The sequence below is a fragment of the Lemur catta genome, chromosome 16 (assembly GCF_020740605.2).
Source record: "Lemur catta isolate mLemCat1 chromosome 16, mLemCat1.pri, whole genome shotgun sequence".
NCBI lineage: Eukaryota > Metazoa > Chordata > Mammalia > Primates > Lemuridae > Lemur > Lemur catta.
Window position 1 is genome coordinate 35593496 of NC_059143.1, and position 20185 is coordinate 35613680.

The window sequence follows — 20185 nt, forward strand, 5'->3', positions numbered from 1 at the left end:
CATCTCAGCTATTATATAATTACACATGATAAATCACTTGTTTAAAATACAAAAAATAAAAAATACTAGGGTAATAAAGAAGTCGAGAAAGGCAGGAAAAGTCCCTTGGATTTAGCTGATTGCATCTTCATCATTCCCTGCAATTTTATTATTAACAAATTAGGGAATATGACAAACACTCAAATTTGGGCCCCAGGTATGTGTGTCCCAAAATGAGCCCATGGGGTGCCCAATGAAAACATTGTGATATTTATTGGTATTTACTTTTGTGTTAAACATAGGCAGAAAGTAAACTTCCTAAGAGCAAAAGGACTTTTGAGTCATTAATTTGTAAAAATTTTTAAATTCTTGAAAAATATTTATTTCATCTTCAGACCATCATTTAAAATGTCTTTTTGATATAAATATTAAATAGATAGATAAATAAATAATAATTAGATAAACAAACATCTTTTATAGATGCCAGATTAAAATATTTTTTTTTTAACCAATGAGGTAAATGAACAAAGATCACTATTCTACGGCATAGAATGATTTGAGGCATCAAATATACACAAATATACACACATGTCTGAAGCCTCAGTTTAAAGGAATAAAAAAACACCTTCTTATAAATGCCCCAGTGAGGAAGAACGATGTTTCTGATGTTTCCTGCAGCTAAGGACAGGTGCAAGCCAGGGGACTTAGAGAAGGTGGATCGTACTGTTTTAAGATGAGGGGTGTGGCTAAGCTTGCTGGCTCCCAGGTCCACAGCCCTGGATGGACTACCACCTATCTGTGTGCCCCTGGGGAAGTCACTTCACCCATTCTGTCCTCACTTTCCTCCAACTGTAAAAGTTGCTGTGTCAACTAAATGAGACAAAGCACAAAAAGTGTTGCTCTTCTTGCCTGGCAAATAGTCATCGCTCAAGTAATATACTAGCTCTTGTTCTTTGGAAAGGGATTTAGAAGCTGTGGCAGGTTCAAGGCCAAATGATTTTGCAGATATTTCAGAATAAGACCTTAGGAGACAGACAGGATAAACTGGTTGAAGAGGGAGACATCTGGAACAGAAACAGGAAGGGCGTCTGAGATTCACAGCTAGAGAGATCGTCATGGCCCAAGTCCTCTCTCTGCACTTCCTCTCTTTCATGCTGTTCTAGATGTGGATCTTTGGATTGCAAAGCTCAGCATTCACTCAAAGCAACACAAATTACAGGGATTACTCTAAGGATACAGAGGGATCAGGAATCCAAGGGAGAACAGCACGGTAGAACGTCCAGTGACCAAGAACTGGAAGTTAGGAATGGAGGCTCCTCAAAACATCTCTCCCTCCTCCCCTCCCTCCTTCCTTTCTTATTCACCTTGCACCGGGCCCACCTTGGCCACAAGCCTCCATCTGAGGAGCCGTCACCAATCAGCAGAGGTTTCTCCACCTCTTCCTTCAGAATCTTGAAAGAGGAAATCTGATTGGCTCAGTTCACCTGATGGAGCCAGAGACACTCAAGTCCACCTGGCCAATGGTCCATTGGATCAGATGTGTGCCTCCGGTCCACTTAGCCTGCTGCCCCTCCCAGGGTGAGAGCGATTCAGTTTTTCTAGAGTGTGGCCTGGCAAAATAAGAAAACCTGTCTCTTGTAGAGGTGTGGGGTGTATCTTTTGCCCGGACCCTCATCATGGACAAGGTGTGGTACTCATGCCACTAACCCCTGAGGTCTGACCTTGAACTCTGAGACACTTAAGGAATGTCTAATGACTCAAGGGCTTCACTTACTGTCCTTGAATCTTGCAAGAGGAGGTCTGCTTGTTTTATGTGCCCTCTGGACTTCAGGGCTTTAATGAATATAACAAACGTTTCCTGCTCTGTTGGAATTAAACAGTTAAAGTTCATCCTTTTGGCTACTTAACCTTACAGTTTCTTTTACTGGTCAGACTGTACAGTTTTTTAAGGGAGAGCTTCAGATTTGAAGATAATCTTGGAGATCATAGAGTCTAACCCTCTTATTTTACAGGTGTGGAAACTGAGGCCCAGAGAGAGAAAATGTCACACAGTAGGACAGCATCAGGTGGGACCTGAAACCTCCTTTCACATGCTTCTTCCTCATGGTGCCCGGCCATGACTCATGCATAGCATGCAACCAATAAATATCCATAGCTTTATTTCTCAAGCTCATTATTCTCTCTCCATGTCCCTTCCTCCATCACCAACTTCAACCTCAGGGGATCACTTTGCACCTGCTTTTCAGGCGTTGGTCTTTGGGGCTGTGTAGTGGAAGCTGAGAAGAGCCACAGGTGAAATTTAACCTTGTTCTAGCAAGCCTTTATCTCTCCAGGACAACACCACAGTCACAGAGTGTAGACACTAGACTGGCAACTTCATTCTGCGGAGTCAGTGGACACCAAACTGCACGATGAAGCCACTTTCTAGCTTCTGCTGAAGGTCACAACTTCTGCAATGCCTCCCAGGGCAGTACTACAACACAGGGGGTTGGGCCACCACTGGCCTCCTCCCAGTGGGAAGTTACAAGTGGATGTAGCGCCACCTTCCTCCCAGAAGCCTTCTCTGACCATTGCAGCCTCCTAGAATCGCTTTTTTTTTTCAAGACTGAGTCTCGCTCTGTCACCTGGGCTAAAGTGACACAGTGTCAGCCTAGCTCACAGCAACCTTAAACTCCTGGGCTCAAGCAATTCTCCTGTCTCAGCCTCCCAAGTAGCTGGACTATAGGCATGCACCACCATGCCCGGCTAATTTTTTCTATATATATTTTAGTTGGCCAGATAATTTCTTTCTATTTTTAGTAAAGATGGAGTCTCACTCTTGCTCAGGCTGGTCTCGAACTCCTGACCTCAAGTGATCCTCCCGCCTTGGCCTCCCAGAGTGCTAGGATTACAGGCATGAGCCACTGCATCCGGCCACCTAAGATCTCTTAGTTTATTCAACATCACCCTCACAAAGTGGGCACTTCATTCATTTTCCTGCCATCTTCTGCGTGTCGGCCCGGTCTCAGCCCCTGAAGGCAGGTGGCTTCTCTGCCCCAGCACTCTGGCAGGCTCCCGCCAGGCCTTCAATAAATGTGTGGACTGACAGGGGTCACCTCCCTGGAAAGGCTATGGGGGCTGGGTGGAGAGAAGGCGTGGGAGGAAAGGAGAAACATTACTTTTTGCCAGTGTCTTAACCAAGTGGGGATGAGGAGAAGCAACTGCTTACAACAAAGAGAAACACTCTGACTTTTCATTTCTAGGCTATGTGCTAACAAATCAGACAGAGGCAACTCCTGGCCACTCAAAATCTGCCACAATTGAACCAATGTCAGTGTCATTTCCCCCAAGAATCTCCAGTTCATGAACTCCATCCGTACCCAGCAGCTCTTCTGACCTAAGCCTGAAGGTCGGGCATATGGTCAGTCACAGAGCAGAGAGGGCAGGGCGGATGAGGCACCAGGTACGCCCCGGGCCTCCCTCCCTGGGGAGGTTTGGTCTGGGAGATCCACAGAGCCTTCCCCCCCGAAATTCCAGCCTGCAATGCCCATCACTAGAGGCCACTCCAGAGAGCTCTCAATAAGAAGACAAAATGTCAGGGTTGGAGGAGAGAATAACAAGAATATCTGATATATTAATGAAGATTTATTAGAATGCAGGTAAAGCAGAGAGCCAGGCTGTGAGGATATGGAAATCAGGAGGGAAGTTTCGATGGGCAGGGAGCAGCAATGTGGGGCCTAGGGCACTGCCCAGAGAAGGCAGTGTCGTCAGGGTGGGGGTCCTTGGGCAGCAGGGTAGGGAGGCGGAGGGCATAAACACTGCCAGCTGATGAGGGTTAAGAGAATGAGGCCAGTAGGGGTGAAGACTAGACCTGGGCCAAGGCTTGTTGAAGACAAGCCTAACTTATTTCACACATTAAGATGAATCACCCTCAAGAATCAGTCCTGCACCACCAGCTCTACTGGTGTGAGTCTGCAGAGAGCAAAACGCCAGGATTATTCTCATGAGCCAGAAAGACCTGGGACAAGGAAGGGAATCAAAGTTGAGCACTTTCCATACAACACAGCCAGTTTAAATACCTTATCAACACTGGTTCTCACAAGGCCGAGAAAAGCTCACCCAAGGTCATCCATTTGGAGGTTAAGTAAGCTGCCCAAGGTCGCAGAGTCAGGAAGTATCATGCCTGGGATTCAAACTCAGGGTTCAGGCTGACTCTGGAGCCTGTTGTCCCCACTGCTCTCCCACGCCGGGCAGATGCCCCAAACAGAGGTGTGTGCTCTCCATGGATGTTTCCATTCTGCACCTTGCTCAGCCTCTCCCCACCTGTGAGGGTGTCATTTAAAGCAAAAGCAAAGCCAAGAACTAGACAATTCTACTCTTGTTTCCTTCACAGGTGGCGTGCCCGTCACATAATGTGCAAATCCAACACTGGCAATAAGGTAAGTAAATGAGAATTTGCTGGATGGATAGACTCCAGTACTATTATTTAATATTTTGGAAACCCAAGAAATTGTCCAGATGTTAAAGCACAAAAATAACTCACGGCTGAGCCAATGAGGCATAAATGCTAAGAGGGACAAACCAGTGGGAAGAGTCAGGTGTGCTCAAACATGTTCCTTTCAGGGGTGGCGCCCAGACAAACTGGCTGCTGGTACCCATTCTGCCTCTTACCAATCCACGACTGTGGATGAGTTGCTTAGTCTCTGGGCCTGCACCTCACTCTAGAAGGGAGGGGATGACACAAGAATCAGACGAGTTGCTCTACAGGATGGGAATGTATATGCTGCTTTGCTTTCCTCCTAAGACTTGGCCCATGCTGCATCTCAAGCCTCCAAGACGAGCTCTCTACCCAAAACAAAATTCCATCCATCCTTCAAGGCCCACCCACAGTCAGCCCCACCTCTTCTGGGAAACCATCCCAGGCTCCATCTGCCCTCTAGACTCACACTCCAGCCACCCCCCCTTTCCTTTGCTGCTCCTCCACCCCCAATCTGTCCCCTTCTGCCCTGCCAAATTGCTAGAAACTTTCAAATTAGCTTTCTTCTCTCTCATCTGGAGACTTTGTACCCTATAGGCTTAATGAGACACCTACCCATTCCTTTGCCTTTATTAAAAATCTTAGAAATTCCTTGCTCAATTACCACTTCCTCCAGGAAGCCTTCCTGACCCTCTCTCACTCCCATCTACCCTCCATCCTGTTTGGCTGCTCCTTGTTGGGGTGCAGGGGAGGTGGGGTAGGGGTGTGGTCCATAGCATTTTGGGCTCATCCCTATGTTAAGTTCATTGACTGTGGTCCCTTTACTAGACTGAGGGTCTTAACCTGTCTTAGCATTCCCAGACGTGCCTGATCTGTGGAAAGGGCTTATGAAATGTTGTATGAATTAATAAATGGATTTCTACAGCAGTTATACGGTGTCATACAGTTCCTACAATAAGTTTCGAACCCCCTTGCTTGGTGGGACATACAGTATTTTACACAGTATTTCTCCTGAAGGCCTCTCTGTGCCAAGTTCGGTTTTGACCAAAACACTGGTGATCTGGTTAAGTGATTACTGAATTATCCACTGCATTGAATTCTCCCAGCTACTGTGTCCCAGCCCTTAGCTTGGCCAAAGGAAAATTAATTGGTTGCAAAGTGCATATCTAATTACAACATCCCGCCCCTGCCACAGAGATGCTCAAATGTTAATTATAACATATGCATCTCAATAAGCGAGCATGGCATTTAATGTAGCATTAATTACGCCACTTGGGCCCCCCCAGTGCATACACAAAGCTCCCTTTTATCTGTCATTAGGACGGATTTTGCACTTTAAGCAAGGAAGCCCTCATCCTTACAGCCTTTCTGACTCTAAAACCAAACGTTTTCCGTTAGTTCGGACTGCGCCTAAGCCCCCAGTTCTCCCGCCGCAGAGGTCCCCACCCCGGGCTGCGCCAGCACCGTGGAGTCGTGGCGGGGAGTTTCGGCATCGCTGGACTGGCCTGTCTCGGCTGCTCAGGCGACAACCCCAGCGTCCCCGGGCCACCCCGCTCTCCAGGGCCCGCCATTCTGGGGAAGAAAGGCGAACTACATTACCCAGCAGGCCTCCCGCCTCCCTCTTTCCTTTCAAGTCTTTGCACGTGGCCGGAGGGGAGGGCGGGGCCTGGACGTCACTCTCCTACATTCTCTTTCCCGGTGTCAGATCAGCGAACATTTTTTTTCCTTCCTTTACTCCCTCCCCCCTACCCGCCCCTCCCTCCCTCTTTCCCTTCCCTCCCTCCCTCCCCTCTCGGCTGGGTCTTTGCGCCCGGGCGCCGGGTCCCCTCCGCAGCTGGGACGCGCCGAACTCGAGGCAGGAGTCGGCAATCCGGAGCCTCGTCCCTCCCTTCCCCTTCCCTGCCCCCTTCCCCCACCCCTGACTGGGGCTCCGCGCAGCGGCCAGAGGAACCCCGAGGTGAGCATCCCCTCGTCCGTCCTCCTCTTTTAGTCATCGCAGCTTGCCGATCGATCCGAGGACTCGGGAGGAGGGCTGCGTGACGTGCGCGTGCTTATAGATAAATCCGGGAAAACCGCCCCAAACAATTACCCCCTTCCCCCTCCCTGCGCCTCTGCCAGCGGGGTGTCCGCACCCATCCACCGCCCCCTCCCCCCCCGTGGGGGACCGCACTCCACAATCTCGCCCCCTCCCTGGGTTTGTCCCATTCCCTGCCGCGTTCTGCGCTCCGTGGGGAGCCGTGGCCCTGGAGCCCTGGCGCCCAGGGGGGTTCTTGGGGGGCGCACGGCAGGATCCCAGCTCGCGCTGGAGCTGCGCGGTGTAGCGGCTGTCATGTGCCGGGTTCCGACCCGGGGGGAGGAAGCGAGCGAGCGTGATTCCTGTCCCTTTTGTTTTGAAGCCCGCATTTGCTGCATCGAGCAGTTGGTTTAGTACCAGCCAAACTTGCAGCTGTTCTGACTGCGCTCCGCCGAGGTAGGGAGCGCGTCTCGGGGCCGGGGGCTGCCGCACTCCGGGCTGCCCGAGGGACCCGGAGAGTGTGTGTCCACGCCGCCCCTCCTTCCCCTGCTGACTGATTGTGTCTGTGGCAGCGAGCGCGCGCGTGTGTGTGTCTGCACCCGTCCCCGCGGGCTCGGGGATGTCTGTGGATGGCTGTCGTCTAGACAGGGTGCAGCCCCCTCCCTCCGTCCCCGCTGAGCCCGCGGGCAGCGGGGGGCGCGGGGGATGGGAGCAGGGGAAGAAACCAATTGGTGGACCCACTGCGGTCTCAGCTTTGGCCATTCCCCACGCTTGTGATTTTGTTGTCTTTTTGATTATTCTCGTCACCGCGGTGTAATCGGGCCTGGGGAATAGATCCGCCCGGCGGAGCAGGGGTTAAGTTGACAGGCTCTGAAAAGCCAGCTCTCGGCGGCGAGTGACCCGAGCGGCCGTGGGGTGGGCTCCGGCTAGAGTTCGTCAGGAAGACGAGCAGGTGACTGTCCCGGGCGCCGGTCGTGGGGGAGGGTCGGCGGGCTGCGGGGGCTCGGGCTGCGGCGGAGGTCTGGGGCCTCCGAGGACCGCGTGCTGGTGCCTGCAAGCAACCGGAGGAGGCGTCCCAGGGACCGCGCGTCTGAGCCGGGTATTTCTCCATTGATGTTAGAAGACAATCGGGGATCCGAGCCCCTCATCTGGGCGGCGTTGGCTCTGTTTGGTTCCGCGGAGTTTCAGGGTTGGGGCTGGGGAGGGGGGGCTGCGAGCTGGGAGGGGCATTCGGCGCGTAGAGGGGAGGGATGGCTGGTGGCGTTGTGTGCGTCCCCACCCCGAGGAGTGAGGCGTCGCCTCCCCCGCCCCGCTGTATGTGTGTACACACCGCTCTGGCGTGTGTGGGGGGCGGGGACCGCGGACCGCGGCATAGTGGGGACGCCCGTGGGCCCCGATACCCTGCAGGACCGGTCCCGCCGGCTCCCTCGCCGTTCTAGTTGGGGTCGTGTGTTCCCGCGCGCGCGTCCGGGCTACTGGGAGAGGGGGTACTGCGGCTATGGGCGGGGGAGACCCTGGGCTTGCTCGTGCTTGTCATCTGTGCGGAGTCCCGGACCCGCCGTGCGGCGGGAGTCACGCAGCCCCTCCCTCCGCGTCCCGGACGGCCCCTGACCCGGCCACCCGCCCGCCCGGCGGCCCCGGGGGCTGGTCTGCCTGGGCGGGGAGGAGCCGCGGGCGCGCGCGTGTCGCCGCCCCCCGGACACGCCGGGGCTGACCCTTGCCCGGCGAGGTGCTCCGTGGGTGTGCGTGCCCGCGCGCGCCGCCGCCTCCCCAGACCTGCGGAGACGAGCGCGCCCGGCGGCCCCTCAGCCCCCAGTTCTTCGGTCTGGGGACCGTGGGAGCCGCAGGCGGCCTGGCTGCCCCCGTCCAGGCCCAGCCCGCCGCTGCCGCCCTGGCCGCCGCCCGAAGCCGGGCCGCCCGCCCGCCCGGCGCTCTGTCTCCGTGGCCGGGGATGGTCTCCGGGCCTCGGGCCGGCGCGGCAGGGGAGGAAGCGGCCGGAGCTGCCGGCGCGGCGGCGGCGAAAGTGACACAGCGCGAGGGCCGCGGCCGCCAGGGCTGGAGGGAGAGGAAGGAGCCGCCCAGAGCGCGGGAGGGGCCGCCCTGCTGTCCGGCCCAGCCCCTCCTGCCCCGAGCGGGGTCTGGGCCGAAAACCTCAGGAATCCGGCTCCGGGCTGGCTCCGGCCGCGCGAGGAAATTGCCTGGCTTTCAAGAAAACCCAACGACACGGGAACAGCCTGCACCGAGCAGACGCTAGAAGATGGCCAGGACGCGCTCAGGTGGCCCGAGGAAACTCCCTCTGAGGGAGTGTTGGAAACAGGACTCGGTTTACACACAGATCGTCTCACCTGTGTGTCAAGTATCTGTCCTGGATAATGTATGCTCAGAGGCAGTAATTTTGTAACACATTCTGGGGTACAGTGTCATCGGTGATTAACAGATTGCTAGAATAATAATACGTTTGTATGACCTTACAGGGCAGGTTTGTTTTTCAAGTATTATAGCACTTATTAAGGGGGTCAGTGAGGCAGGAAGGAGAGTATTAACCCCATTTTACAGATGAGCACACTGAGGGCCAAGAAGTGATGTGACTTGCCTACGCCCTCTCAGTAAGGGAAGGGCTACATTCCTCCTCTGAGATTCCTTTCTCTTCTCATTCCTTTCTCTTCTCAGCCCATGGCTGTTTATTTAAATAGTGGCCACTTTTTTTGAGAATGGATTCTTGACACCTCAGCAGTACTGAACCCAAGAAAGGGGGTAAGTTCTGCTGGTGCTTATTCTTTTTCAAAACACTTTTAGTTTGCTAACAGTTCCTGATGAGAATAGCCACTAAAGAACAGAAGTCTGCATGAGTCTAATTATCACCTATTTAATAATTTGCTCTTGGTGAATAGATATCAGCTGTGATACATCTGGTGTATACCAGAATTGTGCCTGCACGTGGTACATTTGTATGGTATACCTGTTCAGGCAGCACGTGCCTGTGTTCGAATGGGTGTGTTCCTGGAGTCCTTACTGAATCCAAGGTTTGTTCTTTAGTTACTGGTTTCAAAGCCATTGGATTGAAAATGTGGACCCCTGAGAAACCATCCATGTTATATACTCTCTGTCCTCCTCCTTCTCCAGGGATGAGGAAGCCCAGAAAAGAGCAAACAGTCTGTATTTCTCAGTGTTTATGTACTTGAAGGTTCTCAGGCATTGCCTGGAGGGTTAAGTTTGCCCAGCTAATCAGCTAATTAACCATTGATTCACAAATATGTACTGGGCACCTACATGTTTGTGTATCTAGAAATGTATATAAAGAAAATTTAACAAATGTTAAATTAAGTCCAGCAAATGTTTATCAAGCACCTACCTTAGACTAGATACTCCCTCTACTGTGTTTTGGGCACACAAAGATAGTACAGCAAAAACAGTTAGTTACAATGCAATAACAGAGGAGGAAACAAATCGTAAATATTTTAAAGCACTCACCCTGGAACCTAGTCAATTTCACATGTTGGTTGCAAGGGGCCCATAATGCCAGTTCCTCTCCTAGAGCAAATGCAGAAGGAAGCAAGGTGGTGGGGGGAAGATCTTTATATCCCTTGTTACCTTGAACTTCATTCAGGCTGTTTGGAACCTTCCAGGAGGGCCCAGAGCTCTGTCCTGTAGAAGTTAGGCAGCTGGTGGGAAATAATTACCCTGAAGCCAACCAACAGGTTCTGCTCAGCATCAGGAGCTGAGGTGTTCTCTGAGGTCCCACCCCAGCTCTGACGTGCTGTGTTTCAGTGAGGCTGTGGCTTTGGGCAAGGTCTTGCTCAGGCCCCGCCTGGGTATAGGGGTTTCTGTCTTACAGATCTGTGTAGATGTTTTAATATGGGTCCGCTTTTTATCTATTCTCAAACTTACTCTGCGGGCCCTGAAATTGCCCTCGAATTTCATTTCAGTTTTGGACTCTGTTGCCCTTGTTTTAAGGTTATGTTGTTTGCAGTTCAGATCATGAAGGAGGAAGTAGGAGATGGGTGGTGAGGATGGAGAGAGAATTCCGAGCCCAGATAAATAACAGGAGATACAGACACACAGGCAAATTACAGTTTTTGAGAATTCTCCAAACATGATGGCGTTTTTGCATAATTTACCTGATAAGGTGGAAGCCATTTTTTGATGTCGGGGGTGGGGGTGGGGTGAGGGATCCCCTACCTCTGGGCCCCCACTGCTGACTCATGGGTGCCCTGAGCCCAGCTGCTTACTTGCAGGCTTGGGTTTTCTTCTGCCCTCCTCCCTCCCCCTGCACTCAGTTTAATTTAGAACCGTGGTAATGGTGGCCTTCCCCCTGCATTACCTCCATGCCAACTATCAGCATCTGCCTCCGATTTCTGAATTCAACCCAGGCCAGAGCTGTGGTTTAGAACAGGAGAACAGACACATCCTTGGATCCTAGGCACCCAGAGCTGGGGAGGACCTTTCAGATGATCTGATCTCCATGTGAAGACTTAAGGCCCAGAGAAGTGGAATGACTTGCCCAAGGTCACAGTGAGCCCTTGGCAGAGTGGGACAAGAAATTCTGGAATTTGAGATCTCATCCGATCTTCTTTCTCTACACTATATGATGCTTTCTGAAAAAATGTTGCATCCTTACTTCCCAAAGAGTGAGAACTTTCCATCTTCTTTCCCTTCCTCTGGTATCGGCAAAGGCTCTGGAGTAATTTTTCAGTTTTGGTTTTGCTTTTCTCCAAGACTGGCCTTTCCTGCTTCATTTTCTCCTTTGGCATCCAGGAACAAATGAAGGCATGTGTTTGGGAGAGATGATGGGCTTGGGGTCTTCCAGTGCTCTTCAGTTTGGTCTGTGGCCTTTTGTCCCTGTGGCAGGGTCCTCAGGAACCTCCTGGAAGTGTCTGCAAAGCTGATATGTATGTGCATTTTTCTAGAAAGAGGATCCTCAGATTCCATTTGATTCTCAGCTGACTCAAGTAAGGACAAAAGTCCTGGTGGGAAGGAGGACAGTAGATTGATTGCAACTGGGAACTATTAGAATGCCCAGCACTTGCTTTGGCTTTACAATTTGCAAAGTATTTCACACAAATTAATTACTCCATCTGCCTTTTACAACAGGCTGTTATCATTATCCCCATTTTGCAGATGAAGAAGCTGAACCTCTGTGGTTAGCGACATGCCCAAGTCACTAACTAGTAAGTAGAACAGGGGTCTGAACTCTGACTTTAGACTTGACATCCAGTGCCCAGGGTCCAGGGGGGCTTACCGTCTGACATCATCAGTATGGTTTTGTGAGTGGACGGTCTTGAACTTTTTAGAGCTTCTTTATGTCTACCGTTGACTCATATTCAGCCCCGGAGCCAGACCCAAATGCTAACTTACCCAGGGGGTGGGGTGCATAAAGTATGAGGGACAGTTACCATAGCAACAGTATGTAGCATGAGGCCAGTTTGGGATGATTTCATGGAAGAGGTGAATTTGGTAGTGGGTACGGGGTGGTGGTGGAGGAGGTTTTAGGCTGGGGCAGTGGCTCAAAAGTGGTTAAGGGGAGACTGTGTGCTTGGGGTGGGGGTGGAGCAGACCTGAGAGGTTTGCTTGAACATCCTGAGGTCAGTGGGAGCTTCTCAGAAGTCGCTGGGCTCTGTTTCTATTCCTGGCTCTGCACTAGGCCCTGGGGCCACAGGAGGGGACAGGTACAGCCCCCTGTCTTCAAGGAGCCCACTGTCTAGTGGGAGAGGCAGGCACTTACCTGCTCTCTGTTCACGGTGGAGTGGGGAGCGCAGGGGGAGAGGAGCCTCAGGGCCTTACAGCAGCTGGACTAGAGGCACCTGTTCTGGCCGCAGGGATCAGGGAGGGGGCTTCCTAAAGGAAACAGCTAGGGGGCTGCATCTTAATGGATGAAAAGGAACTAGGCAGGAGATGGGCATTCAGGGAGCAGGAATGGTGTACACACGGGTGTGGAGGGATGAGGCCGCCCGGGTGTAGGAAGGAACCACAAGCGGTGAGGTCAAATGCAAGCGAGGAAAGGCAGACAGTGCTTCAGACCTTAGCTTTCAGCCTTGCAGGTGAGGCACGGAGGAAGGGCTTTAAGCAGAGGCGAGGTGTGCAGCCATGGGTCAGAAGGGAACGTGCCGGGGAGCAGTAACGGTTTCCATATGGTATCCAGGTCGCAGGAGGTGAGGCCTGGAACCAGGGCTGTGCATCTAAGGCAGGACTGAAGGTCATATATTAAAAATATTTGGGAGTAAAGTCTGCAGTGATTGATTAGACTTGGTGACAAGGGAGGAGTCCCAGTGACTCCCAGGTTTCCGCCCTCACTGACCGGGTGGTTGGCAGCCCATTACCTGGGTGTGGAGCGGGACTGCTGTAGTTGGGATGGGAAGGAAAACTGGCGAATTCAGTGCTGCAGGCATTGCATTTGAGTTGCTGGCAGCATAGTTGGATGGGGCTGTCTTACAGACAATACAACGTGTAAGGTAGAGCCTGCATAAGTGTGGGCCGAGCTGTGGTTCTGGGAGTGCTAAGCGTGACTGTGGTGGCTGCTACAGACAATGAGAGCAGACCTCTTCCTCCCATTGTCAGAAAATCCTTTGTCATGCCGGGTGCTGTCGTCAGGGAAGCCAGGCGGGGATGCTGTGTCATGCTGGAGGCCCAGCTGGCAGAATCCAGCGACAGCCAAGAGCGAGCTTCAGCTGGAAACATTAGAGTGAGTTAGGAGAGAGACATTTCGTTTTTTAACATCTACAGTGAGCAGAGCCCTGTAGAGCCTTGAGGTGTGACTACTGGGCAGGAAGACCAGGATCCGGCTTCCAGGAGCAGGCAGTCTACTTGGGGAGACACGATGTGAACACATGAACCCACTAAAAAGCTATAACATATGGGGAAAGAGTAGAATGCAAATTAAATATCAATAGCATGCTTCAGATACCTGAGTTCTGCTGCTTTTTATAGAGCTGATGTGTTTCAGGCAGAGGTCCAGTCTTTTCCTGTTAGAATCCTCTGGACTGACGGTAGTGCCTGGCACGTAGTAAGTGTTCAGTCTACGTTTGTGGGTCTGCAGGGATGCACAGAGTTAGTTGTCTGGGGTGGGAGGTCAGCCAGGGAAGGTTTCCACGAACAAGTCCAAAGGGGGCCTCCCAACACTGATTTAGAATACTTTTAGTACCACGGTGGAGTAAAAGTCTTGAAAACCTTCCAACGACAAAGTACCTAGAAATGCTGTCTAAGCTGTAACTAGCATGCTTTCAAAGAAGAGCTAAGCTCGTACAATGTAAGGGAAATCCCCAGGGATCTCAAAACCCAGCGCAGAGGGTAAGCTGAGCTGATGCTCGGTGGGGCCTGGCCGGTGGGAGAGGAATTGAGGGGTGGTTACTGGTCTCAACACCCAAGGGGTTGAGTCCTGACAATGTCCCCTCTAGAACTAGAGATGAGACCAGGAGTTGGAATTGAGATCCCTGCCTTAACCGGGATCAGCAAAGGTTTGCTTGGAGGAAGGATGGACGAGATGCCAGCCCAGTGGCATTGGTGGGTGGGGATGTCTTGACTTGAATGTGAGGTCCCTGGAAATTCAAGACCTCAAGCCTGTTATGGCTTTGGATGTCCACTAGACATGTGGTCCTGGAGACCCCCAGAAGAGAAATTAGCACATGAAGTCTTGGGGGCCAGGGTCCTCCAACTGTGGGCTCTAGGTCTTTAGGGGCCTGGGAAGATTCTGGGTGTCTTTGCCAGAGAGATGCATCACGACCAGGGCAGGGTAAATGAGTAAGCGAGGAGAGGGAAGAGAAAGCGCCCTTGGTGGGAGCTTTTTGAAAAAGTCTTAGAGACAGCAGCACAGCCAGCAGTGGAAAAGGACAGTTCCTGCCCTGGGGCTTCTGTCTCTTCGCAAAAACCTGCAGATGAGCCTGTCTGGGAAGCCCAGAACGTTCACCTTCCCTGCCATGTACTCAGGTCAGGTTCTTACAAATGAGGCTTCTTCCCAGGGTCCCCGCGAGGCTGTCCTGTGCAGACTCCAGCAGCTACTGATCCTCTAGACCACGTGCCACGTTGTTGTCCCCTTGCCCAAAGCCTTCAGTTCCTACAGTTTCAAACTTGGGAGACAGCTCAGAGGTCAACTAGTCAACCCTCCACCTGGCGTGGGCATCGGATGCTTCCTCTGGCTGGGCGGTCACTGGCTGTGAAGCAGCTTCTTCCCTTACGAGAAGGCCGTGGGAGCTGCAAAGGTCTGGTGTCGAGGCTTTGCCAGTTGCCAGCCACTTCCACCCATCGCCCCTGCAGCTGTCCTGAGAGATGGTTTCAAGACCCTTCACCATCTCGCGTGCTTTTGCTAGAAGGGCCTCAATGTGTCGAGCTCAGATTCAGAGAGAATCCAGCCAACGTCTGTCCTCACTTTCTTAGCACAGAGGGAGCTTTTGAAAGTAGATGCGAGGTTAGCTGAGCTGGCTGCATAGGCGCAGTCTGTGACGGGGAGGTTTTGAGAAGCTTTGGCTCAGTGCTTTTCAGATGATCATGAAAGAAGCCACAGCACACGCTGCAAGTTCCTTCCTCCAATGCCCAGAATACGTCTTAGCTTCTAAGTAAGTGACTCGTGAATCGAACGCAGGGAGCTGACGTTTATTGCATGCCTGCTGCATGCCAGGCACAGTGCTAGGCACTGTCTGTATGCCTTACTAAATGAAAGTAGCTCCTGTGACGGAGACAGGGACAGAGAGGCAGAGCCGTGGTTGTGAGGATTGAGCCCTGAAGTTATTCAGAAGGAATGTGTGTGGTTCCATCCCAAGTGGGTGGAGCTGACACATTCCCCATGCTGTTTCCTTATAGGGCCTTCCCTTGGGATAGGCAATGTCCTGATCTCACCTCTAGCCAGGAACCCACAGGCCTTTGCCATACTCTTGGGACATTTGCTGAAATACTTACGAGTTTGAACCATGAGATCAAGAAAGCGACCTGCTTAGAGAATTCATATCTTGGTGTGTCACCAAACAGGATGGTGTTGACAAAGTGTTTTTTGGAGCATATGGTTTATCTGTCCCTTGGTGTCTGTCTGCACTGCCCTAGGCACTCTCAGGAAGCAACAAGGTGTTCTGCCCTTCCATCTCCCCACATCCACAGGGTGGCTGGCATCTGTGTGGGTCGTACATTCACCACGTGCCACGTCAGGTGATGCAGAGCACGAGTTGCCTTTGCAGCGAGGTTGCATCAGACAGCTGGATGCCTGGATATGCTCTGCCACTTTTCGGCAGGACCCTGTGCCAACGGGGCCAGGAGTGAAGGTCAGGGATTCTGGGAAAGTTCCCTTCTCCCTCTAAAAATTGTTTCTTACGCCCACATTCTATTGGTTTGTCTTCATCCTTTTAGCGTAAGGCTCTTAGCCTGTCAACATTTGGTTCAGTTTAGCAGCTTGTGTCAGGCATCTGCTGTGGGTCAGGCTCTGTGAACCAGGCGAGCTGAATTGGTGTGAACCTGGCAGGGTCCCTGCCTCTCGCCTTCCCGTCTCCAGGGGGAGGACAGAACAGCCTTATGTTAGTGTAGTATGGTGAGCACTGGGTCAGGGGAGCACAAAGGATGCTGAGGCAGCCAGAAGTGGGGTGACTAAATTTTTGTTCAGATGCATAATCATTCGGGGACACTTGTGAACACTGAGATTGTCCTGGGCAAATGGGGGCTTATGGATGCACCGGCCAGGGATGGTGTATGCATGTGGTTCACTCCTGACACTATTATCAGTCACTAATCCTGCAGGGTGCACAGAGGGGTGACAGGGGAAATGCTCACACACAAGAGAAATGGGCATCTCTTTCCCCACTTTGCTTAAGGGCTGTGGGGACAGCATTATCTTTGGGGACTGTGGACTCAGAATTCAGGTGGGGCTCAGCTTAGAGCCGTAAGTTTCTATCTTGTATCTTGTATCTCACTGTGATCTCAGTTTGGGGGTTGGGGGTAGAAATATGTAGAGATGAAAACCATCTGACTTGTAGGATGTTATTGGCTACAGGTAAAAGAATAGGAGACTCACAGTGGCTTTATAAACAAGGTGTTTCAATTCACATAGCCAGAAGTCTAAAGGTAGGAGTTCTGGAGTTGGTTAATTCAGTGGGTCAGTGATAATTTCACGGACTCGTTCTAACCATCTGGGCTGCTATCTTCAGCATATTGGCCTTTGTTCTCACGTTTGTCCCCTCATGCTCATAGCATGGCTGCCACTGCTCCAGGCATCACATTCTCATGCAACTGTATCCAAAGGCAGGCAGGAAGGTGGGTTTCTCCTTGTCCATCTTAATTTGTCAGGGAGGGAAACCTTTCCCAGAATTCCGCTGCTGGAATTTCCACTGAGTTCCATTGAAGAGAAACATGTCCATACCCATACTCAGTAGAGGATGAGAAAGCAAGTCTCTGGTATTTTCCGCCTCATATATAGCAGGGGGTGACATCTGTTTGCAAGGAAGTGGGGAGAGAAATAATTGTTGGATAAGCAATAATTAACATTTGCTTCACCAAGTTTCAACATGGTATTATTTATTTATTTGGAGGAGGGGTCAGCTTTATTGAAATATTTTTTATACCTCAGTATAACTGATGTTTAAAAAAAAATACCACTGCCTGGTTCTGGCAACCACTGGTCTGCTTTGTATCGCTATAGTTTTGCCATTTCTAATAATGATTATTTCTTAACCTGCAGGTAATACCAGGACAGGAGCCCCAGGTTTCCCATGGAAGCCTTCTGTGTGGTCTCAGTAGGGCGCTCCGTGGCCCCTCTCCCTAGCAGCTCCTGTAGTTTCCTGCCTCTGGGGTCAGATGGAGAACCCTGCAGGCAGAATCACGCAGAGAGAGGGAGCCTATGCTGCTGGTGGCCTGGGCAGCACGACTGGAGAGGCCTGAGGGCCTGAGGTCTGGCTGGACAATGGAGGACAGTGGACACCTTTGTAAGCAGCTGGGGGCTTGAGAGAGGAGTTGCTCCCCAGCCGTGGCTCGGACACCTTAGATCCTGCAGAATGAGTTCTCTTGCCCACGTTGATGGGGAACCCAGGCCTTGGGAAGATGGTGGTGGCCGCCACCTTCTCCTCCCCAAACCACCATCTTCTTTATACACAAGCATACAAACAGCCCAGGCCACGGGACCTACTACTCAACCTGAGGGGCAAATCCATCCCCACGGGCTCCTCTACACCCTGCCCAGATAGTCGATTTGTCCTCCTCTTCCTCCTCCCTGCACTCCTCTCCTGCACCCCCACCCCACAGCATTGGTCTGTGCATCATTAGGGCACTTAGCACTTGCCATCACTCCCTCCTTCTTCGTCATTCCCGGGCACTGCCTGATCTTTCCTGTGAGATCATAAGGACGTTGGCGATCCTATTCTTGTTGGAGTCATCAGTGCATTTCCCATAAAATCAGGGCTGTGCCAGCCATGGGGTCAAAGCTCCATGGAAAAAATGCATTTTTAAGGCAAAGTGCACATTTGTAGAAAGGCACTTGTTCATATTGGACAGCTCTCCGGAGTAAAAAACCAGCTCTGTGTGGCACTGCACAGTGCCATGAGTGAGGATTTGTGGATCTCCACATTTTCCTTCCCTAAAGAAGAAGAAAGGCAATCATCCATGCTGTCATGGGTTGAGTTGTGTCCCCCCAAAATTCATATGTTGCAGTCCTACCCCCAGCACCTCAGATTGTGACTGTATTTAATGATAGGGCCTTTAAAGAGATAATTAAGTTAAAATGAGGCCATTAGGTTGGGCCCTAATCCAGTATGGCTGGTGTCCTTAAGAGATTAGGTCACAGATGAGACATAGACTGGGGGCACCCATGTGAGGGCGCAGTGGGAAGGTGGCCGTCTGGAAGCCAAGGAGAGAGGCCTCAGAAGCAGCCAGCCCTGCTGACACCTTGATCTTGGATTTCCAGCCTCCACAATAAGAACATTTCTGTTGTTGAAGCCCCCTAGGCTGTGGTGGTTAGTTATGGCAGCCCTCCCATCTAATACAGAAGGATTCTCCCCTACGGGTTTCAGAGGGCACATAGCCCTGCCAACACCTTGGTTTTGGAACTCCAGCCTCCGTAAATGTCTGTTGTTTTCCACCACACAGTTTGTGGTCCTTTGTTATGGTGGCCCTGGGACACTAATACACATGCAGTGTGCTGGGTTCTGTGCTTAGGGCTTCACCTCCGAGTATTTAATCTTCCAGCTCCGGGTGTAAGTGATACCATCCTCTTTTGCAGATACCCCAGGGAGGTTAGTATTTCCCCTGAGGTCACACAGGGACACCAGGCTGTAAATCTAGGCCTGTGTGGCCCCCAAATCTGGACTCTGCCCTGAGAGCTGCATGTTTGGGTGGTGGGGAGATGTCTGTAAACTCGGGGATTGAGCAGGTGGTATTTCTACTGAAACCCTGGGCGATCCAATAATAACTTTAACAGCCTCACATTTGTTAAGTATTACAGCGTTGAAACGCTGGGTGAGCACTTCACACATGCTGTCTTCATTAGCCTTTGCAGCCTCTATTTTATAGATGAGCAAATGGGGGTACAGAGAGGGTGTCTCAGTCCGTTTGGGCTGCTATAACAAAGTACTATAGACTGGGTGGCTTACGAACAACAGAAACTTATTCCTCATGGTTCTGGAAGCTGGGAAGTGCAAGGTCAAGGTGCTGGCGGATTCAGTGTCTGGCGAGGGCCTGCTTTCTCATAGATGGTGCCTTCTTGCTGTGTCCTTATGTGGCAGAAGAGGTGAGGGAGATCTCTGGGCCCTCCTTTATGAAGGCACTAATCTCATTCCTGAGGGCTCCACCCTCATGCCCTAATCACCTCCCCAAAGGCCCCACCTCCTAATTCTATCTCGCTGGTGGTTAGATTTCAGCATATGAATTCTGGGCAGACACAAACGTTCAGACCATAGCAGAGGTTAAGTATTTTACCCTACGTCACACAACTAAGAAGTGGCAGAGCCAATTTTGCCCCAGTTTTGTCTCTTAACTGTCACGCACAGGGATTGGCCGGTTACTCTGCAGTCCCCTTTTGGTGTTCTGCAAAGGTCACTGGTCTTAAATCTGCCACTAGTGACCGGGCTGCTCTCAGGCAAGTCACTTCACATGTGGGTATTTTCTCCTCGGTTGCTCAGGGCTTGGATGAGATAATATCTAAAGAATTAGATTTTCTCATTCTGAGGTTCCCATTGTGCATTCCTCTGTCATGCAGGGCTTGGGTCCGCAGTTTGGGGCAGCATGGAGACGGGAGCATCCCTGTGATGCTGTCTTTGGCATTTGCCGACACCTGAGGTGGCAGCTCCAGATCTGCCTGAGATGCCGGTTGGACCTGTGGTTTGGTCATTGATCCCTTCCCTGTAAAATTCATTCTTGCAACAAGGTAGAAATTATCCCCCTCTTGTGCTAGGTCCGTTCTTGGTTTTCTGAGGGCGTGGGCTTTCAGTTATGTCCACAGAAGCGTGTGGGGAAAGGGTTGCTGGTGACATGATGTTGATGTGTTTCCTTCCTCTGGGTAAACAAACGAGGGGCCTGCAGGCTCCTCAGCGCCAGAGGGACGCCAGCCACAGGCGCAGCCGGCCCTGCGAGCCCAGGTTCAGCTGCTCTGTGGCTTCATCCTGTTCCCATTTGCTCTCAGGCCCAGGTGGGTGGCGGCTGAGGGTGCGGAGGGTGACGCTGCGGTTCCTGGCATGCACGCTGAAAGCGGGGCAATCAGAGCAAGGGCAGGAAACCTCCAGCCGCCCGGCTCCTGGTTTATCCCCACAGGGTTTTCGCGATTTTACTTACCTCATTAC

The 20185-nt window shown here is 51.7% G+C and overlaps 1 protein-coding gene across 1 annotated transcript in view; it reads left to right on the plus strand.

Moving 5' to 3' along the window:
• Positions 1–6143: 6143 nt before the first annotated feature.
• The window catches only part of CTIF (cap binding complex dependent translation initiation factor), a 260791-nt gene continuing 246749 nt past the window's right edge, over positions 6144–20185 (plus strand). The window contains exon 1 of the mRNA XM_045527488.1: positions 6144–6392. The gene's annotated coding sequence lies outside the window, so the exon portion shown is untranslated. The remainder of the gene's footprint in view (positions 6393–20185) is intronic.